This window comes from Bos grunniens, chromosome 3 (genome assembly GCF_055505025.1).
Source record: "Bos grunniens cultivar Pamir isolate PY7600 chromosome 3, Bosgru_T2T1.0, whole genome shotgun sequence".
Lineage (NCBI taxonomy): Eukaryota > Metazoa > Chordata > Mammalia > Artiodactyla > Bovidae > Bos > Bos grunniens.
Genome location: NC_141167.1, coordinates 12,115,471 through 12,121,818, shown reverse-complemented (window position 1 = coordinate 12,121,818; position 6,348 = coordinate 12,115,471). Strand labels below are relative to the sequence as shown.

The window sequence follows — 6,348 nt, the reverse complement described above, 5'->3', positions numbered from 1 at the left end:
GAGCAGACAGCAGGCTTCTATGTCTCTCTCCGTGTGAGGCCTTCCTTTGCCCTTTCCACTAACTACAGTCCATCTCGTTCCTCCATCAAGGCCCAGCTGGTATCCTCCCCTCCCGGCCAGAAGCCTTCCAAGATCCTTCCAGTAAGATGCCAGCTCCACTGGTGGGCACTTCTGTATGCCAAGCCCAATGCTAAGCAAGTCATATGCAGTATCTCATCAATTTTCATAACTCCCTAAGAAGTAGGAACTGTTACAGCCATTCGGCAGGTGAGGAAAGTGGGGCTCAGAGAGGTTAAGTGACTCATCAAGGACACACAGCTGGTAAACGGTGGTAAACTGCTGGTGAGACTGGAGTTTGAAACAAGGTCCCGCTGACTCCATGGCCTGCCTGCTTCACCACAGCGTTCTCCCACCTTTCTCTCCTCTCAGCACCTGATGGAGACTCTGCTCCGTTCCTAGACAGGCTACAGGTTGTCCTGTCGCTGTCTACCTCCCCCATCAGACTGTGAGGTTTTCCAGGGCAGGGCCATGTCACATGATCCCCCTCGAGTCTGCTCATCGCAGGCATCATACTCCTTTAAAGGACTCAATTCGACAAGACCCAGAGCAGAGACTGCCCACTGGCCCCTCCTCCTGCGTTTCTGCACCCTCACCTCACCAAGCAGGAGCATCCCCACCCACTGATTCTGCCAGGCTCCATCTCAGGGCCTCTACACGTTCCTCCTGGCATCACTGAGCCTCTCCTTACAGTGTTTCCAAAATCTCGATGAGCCTTTGCATTTTAAGCAGCTGCGATTGTATCAGATTCCACCCCGCCTCCCCTGGTCTTTCCAGCCGCTCAGCTCTACCCAAGTTTGATGAACTGATCTCGGTTAGATAAATCCCATCAGCTGTCGGCTTTGCTCAGACTCTGGGAATGACATTTCTCTGGTTTGTTCAGTTTTAATGCAAAGGAGACACTCGTTCCTACTGAAAACCTTCAAGGCCAGGTGAGACTAATAAAGAGTTTTATACAAACGGCCCCACTCCGCCAATCTGGGCCAAACGGCTGGCTTCTGGCTCCCTGTGGTTTCTGGAAGGCAGGAAGCCGCAGACAGCAGACCACGGAGGGCGCCAGCGAGACAGCCTTTCTCTTGGCTTCATGGTAATTGGCAGCATTTCCATGCATTTCCATGTGGGATTATGCCATAAATTTACTTGGCTCCAAATGGGGATGCTCACAGCAGGGAATGCAGGAGGAGGCTGGGAAGGGGGTGGCGGTGAGAAGGGGTAGGAAGTGCCCCCAGAGTCTAGGCCCATCACCCCACAGCCAGTCCTCTCTCTGAACCCCACAGGCAGCCCTGTTGAGGGCTGACTCTCCCTGGGGGGGAGGCCTGAGAATCTGCAGCTAGGAACAGCTCCCCAGAAGCAGAGGAATCCAGGGGGGACAAGCAAGAATGGAAACCCTGGGCATCAGGGGACAATGCAAGTGTAAGGGACACCCAGAAGCTATGTCACAGCCTCAGACTGGACACAAAGGATGGTCCCCACAATGGGGACACTGCTGTCCCCCTCCTGCTCAGCTGACTAGCTGACCGTTAATCTTTGCCTCTGAAAGCTAGAGCTGGGAGCACTGGGGAAGCAAAAACAAGCAGGACAGAGGGGAGTTGAAGGTTTATGTTTCCCTAATACTTGGGTGTGTTAGGGACTCTTAAGGAGGGGAAGGATAACCTGCTTGGTGGGGGTCCCTGGAGATGAAGTGGCCATGTGGCCACAGACACCACAACACCACAGACACACTCACTCGTGAGCTTTCTCACACGTGCACATTGGCTGAAACCTCTGTGCACAAGCACGCCCACCACTCACCATCACCCACAAGCTCACAAACATATTCTCACTCACAGCACACAGACACGCGCCTATATACCCACGGCCACAAACTTCACAGGGACCTGCATTTGCTATGTGATGAGTTTGGAGTTTTTTTCTTTTTTTATGAATATCGTTTGCAAAACTAATTAAGAGGGATTGAAGCCCAGAGCAGAGCTAATGAGCTATTCAAATACCCTGGCGTCAGCCCTACTGGTGAGGTTCCGGGATGTCTTGAGTTAGAATCAGAGGGAAGAGATGCCCCCTCCAGGGTTCTCGTTTCAGCAGGGAGATTCAACTGTGGTCTTGCAGCCTCCTCCCCTCCAAGGGGCCTCCAGCTGGGATGGGGGGAGGGTGGGAAGGGGCACCCTGTAGAAGGGACACTGCCTTGGAGCAGCGATTCCCAAACTTCAGCATCGGGATCATCTAGAGACTCAGGCCCTACTCCCTGAGATGGATTTGTCAGAGGAATAGGTAGTTTCCTCGGTTCTGTCTTGTCACAACAAAAATTTGAAGCGATGGACATTAAAGCCCTCGGACAGACTGTGTCTCAGCTCTCGGAGAGACCATGTTACAGCTCTCGGACAGATCAATGTCACAGCTCCGTGTTACAGCTCAGTTTTATTTAGAAAATAAAGGAAAATACATCCTCAAGGCATGGAAGGGATACCCCATCCTGCATCAAGGGTATGCTGACTGAAAAGACGCGAAGAGAAGAGAGAGAGAGAGAGAGCGTGCAAGAGAGCAAGCCCTGGCCCTTTGGCTCCTCTTTTTATGTTTTTCTCTCCCTGGGCCTGCCCTATGGAAACTGGGCTGTCCAGGAGTGCTGTTTGTTCTACCTGAGGTCCTCACTCCGGTCCTCGGACCTTCCTTTGTTCTATTTTCATGGGCTTTTCCCTTCTTTGTCTTTTAGCCACCGCCATTCTAGATTCCTTTTTCCTATTCTAACTACCTAACAGATTCAAAGGTCTGGGATGGAACCTGAGGATCTGCATTTCAACGGGCTCTCAGGTACGGCTGCTAGACCTTGGGAGCAGGTCCACACTTGGAGAACTTCTGCCTTTGAGGCCTCTGCTCAAAGAGGCATCTGCCTGGACTCCTGCAGTCACAGGGTTTGAGCTTACAAGGGGTTGTCGGGGAGACAAAAAAAACTCCAGATTCTGCCCTCAACCAAAGGTCCCATCGCACCAAGGGATAAAACCCCACCCAGGGTTCCAGTGAGAACCAGACTCCCACCCTCACTGTGATCTCTTATCTCCACATAGCGGTCACAGCTCATCCACAGGCACTAGCCCACCTGTCCTTACCTGGCCCTGAAGCCTGACATTCCATTTCACAGGTGAGGAAACCAAAGCACAGAGAGTTGAAGTGATGTGCCCAACCCTAACCCAAAGAGAGCCAGGACCCTACCTCAGGCCTCCAGGCCCCTTTCCAAAAAGCATCCTGCTTTGTCCCACAGGAAGCAGACAAAGTACAATGAAGTCCTACGGAGGGTTCGGAGATTATTGATAACACGACTCACGCCACAAAGTTGCACAAGCAGCATTAAGCCAGAGGAATGGAGCTCCCACTTCTTCCTACTTTGTCCCTCTAAGACAGAACTGACGAAAGCCCAAAAGGTGGCCCGCTCCCCACAAGCCCCCACTGTGCCTTGGAGTCACATGAAGCCAGGGAAGGAGGACATGCCGAGTCAGCACAGAACCTGCCCGGCAAACAGGCAATTTCGCTTCCAACTCCCTGCCTCCTCTCTCAGCCCAGCCTCCAGAATGAGCCTGGCTGGGACCCAGGTTCTTCTGCTTGTAATTAACCATTATCGGCTGGTCGAGTCAATGATACAGTGAACTAGATCAGGCTAGGGCAAGAGACAGGAAGGAACCTTCGCCCCTTGAACATGAGGGAGCCCACATAGAATTTCCCTCTATGCGCCAAACATGGCAGACCCTTCTGGGCCTCAGACTTCTCAACATGGATGCCCCCAAAGAAGAATTTTTTGCTTATTTATTGAACATCCAGTCTGCCAAGCAGCTCATAGGCCCTATCACCAATCTTCACAATAAGCCTGGTGCAGCTTTCACTATATTATCCCTAATTTATACATAAGGCAACAGACACAGAGAGAGGAAGTAGCTTGCATATGCTCACACAGCTGGCAACTGAGTCACAATTTTGACTCATTTCATTGTGACTTCAAAGACTATTGCTTTTGTCAGGATTCTCTTTCTCAAGAACTCCTATTTACCCATCAAACCCAGTGTCACAGTGTTATTTCCTACGTGATGCCCTCCCTCATTCTCTCTGTTCACCTCCCCCAAGCAGGGTGAGCCATTCTTACTAGAATTCCGAATGAAGTTTTGACTTAGTGGCATTTGACTGGAGGGCCTAGGAGCTCCTGCATTTTGCTCTGCTAATTATCCCTTCTCCTTAAACTACACATCCAAGGAATAACAGGAAAAAAAAATGGCACTTGTTATTAGCTAGGTCAGTGTCTGATATCCCCAGGGCATAACTGCTGTGCACAACCCTAAATCCAAAAGATAAGTAAAGCAGTGGCCAACCCCAATGCAGTAGACTCTAGAATTATTTGAAAAGAGAATGAGGCTTAATATCTGGCTCCAATCTTGGTTCCAGAACTTTTATGAGTTTGAAAACCCAATCAGAAGAGACAACCAGGGGACGTGTCTCAAAGGCATGTTGGAATCATAAGCCCAGTCTTCATTTCAGTTTTTGTTTCATGTCGTTTGGAGGGTGAGTACTAATGGAGACTGGGGGTGGGCGCTAAAGTCCCCCAGAGCCACCCCTTAACACTGACCCTGCTTGGCTTGGGTTTAGTTGCACCACAAGGACTGAGTGAGTGAGAACACAGCCCCCCTGGCAGCAGGTAAGCAGGACCCAGCCTCCTGAATCTGGCCTCCTTTGGGGGACGTGATCCTGGTGGATCAGACTTTTCCCTCCCCCACAGTGCTGTGCTCCCACAGCACCTGTTCATTATGCCCTCGCTCTGCCCATTTGCCTTGTCCTGGCCCAGCTCTAACCCGCCTGCAGGTCCTCAGGGTCTGGCCCAGGGGCTACTCCAGATGCAGAACAGACAGGTGAAGACAGGGTATGAAACACAGGAACAAAGGCTTCTGGGTAAGGGATCCTCCCAAGAAGTCAGAACCAGAATCTTCAAAAAAACTCATGGAGAGAAGGAGCAGGGAAAGGCTGGAGACCAAACAGTTGGAAAACAGAGAGCAAGACTGAAATGCCAGCAGGTGGGCAGGTGAGCTGGCAAGGAGGTCAACAGGGCCTTGAAAGTAATAATGAGAATGTGATATTCATCCAGGAGCAAAGGGGAGTGACATGATCCGAGCCATGCTTGGAGAGATCTCTGTGGGCCTCGATGGGAAACAGACAGATGGGGGGCAGCCAACACTGCAGGGAGCACTTCTGAGGCCTCCTGCGTGTCCCTAGTCAAGGCCATGAGAATCACTTCCTGTGATGGTTCATTTTATGTGTCAATTTGACGGTGCCACAGGGTGCCCAGCTAGTTGGTCAGACATTATTCTGGATGTTTTTGTGACGGTGTTTTTGGATGACACTAACATTTAAATCCATAGGCTTGAATAAAGCAGATTGCCCTCCATAATGTGGGTGGGCCTCATCCAAACAGCTGAAGACCTGAATAGAACAAAAAACCCTTCTCATAGAGCAAACAGGAATTCAGCAGACCACCTTTGGACTAGAACTGCACCGTCGGCTCTCCTGGGTCTACAGCCCACATTGTAGATTTAGACTTGCCAGTCTCTGTAATCATGTGGGCTGATTTTTATACTAAATGCCTTTATATGTGTGTGTATTGGTTCTGTTTCTCAGGAAAACCCTAACTAATAGAGCTCCCATCACAGAAGCTCACCCAGATTGGCTACCCAGCAATAGTGCACGATAGGAGTGCTAAGTTGCTTCAGACTCTTTGTGACCCCGTGGACTATAGTCCAGCAGGCTCCTCTGTCCATGGGATACTGAAGGCAAGAATAGTGGAGTGGCACATTAGGGACAAGACACAAAAGCAAAGTCAAGTCTGGTCCATTCTACCTGCCCCAAGGCACTGGCCCAGCTTCTCAGCCCAAGGTTCTGGTCTGCTGCTGCTAAAGGTAATAATAGCCACATAAAGTGTATACTAAGTTCATAACATATCACACATATTAACTCATGTAATCCCTCAACAACCCTGAAGATAGGTATTATTATGATATCCATTTTATAAATGAGATAACCAGGTCACAGAGAGGCTCGGTAGCTGGCCCAAAGTTACAAAGCTTGTGAGTGAGACAGCTGGAACTCAAACCCAGCAATCTAGCTGGCTACAGAGTCTGGGATATTTTATTTCATTGTAGGAAAATATACATACCCTACAATTTACCATTTTTAACCATTTTAAAGTGAACAATTAAGTGGCATTAAGGGCATTCACATTGTTGTACAACCATTACCACCTTCCATCTCCCGAGATTTTTCATC

The 6,348-nt window shown here is 50.0% G+C and overlaps 1 long non-coding RNA gene across 2 annotated transcripts; it reads left to right on the top strand.

Moving 5' to 3' along the window:
- The first annotated feature begins 1,026 nt into the window (after positions 1 to 1,026).
- Positions 1,027 to 3,757, top strand: LOC147375004 (uncharacterized). Of its 2 annotated transcripts, none has more exons than XR_015161495.1 (4): positions 1,027 to 1,144; positions 2,765 to 2,862; positions 3,117 to 3,190; positions 3,311 to 3,757. It is a non-coding gene; the product is annotated as an uncharacterized LOC147375004 (long non-coding RNA). The 2 variants fall into 2 exon arrangements; XR_015161496.1 differs by having other exon boundaries at positions 1,033 to 1,144; positions 2,811 to 2,862; positions 3,311 to 3,495.
- Positions 3,758 to 6,348: the final 2,591 nt, after the last annotated feature.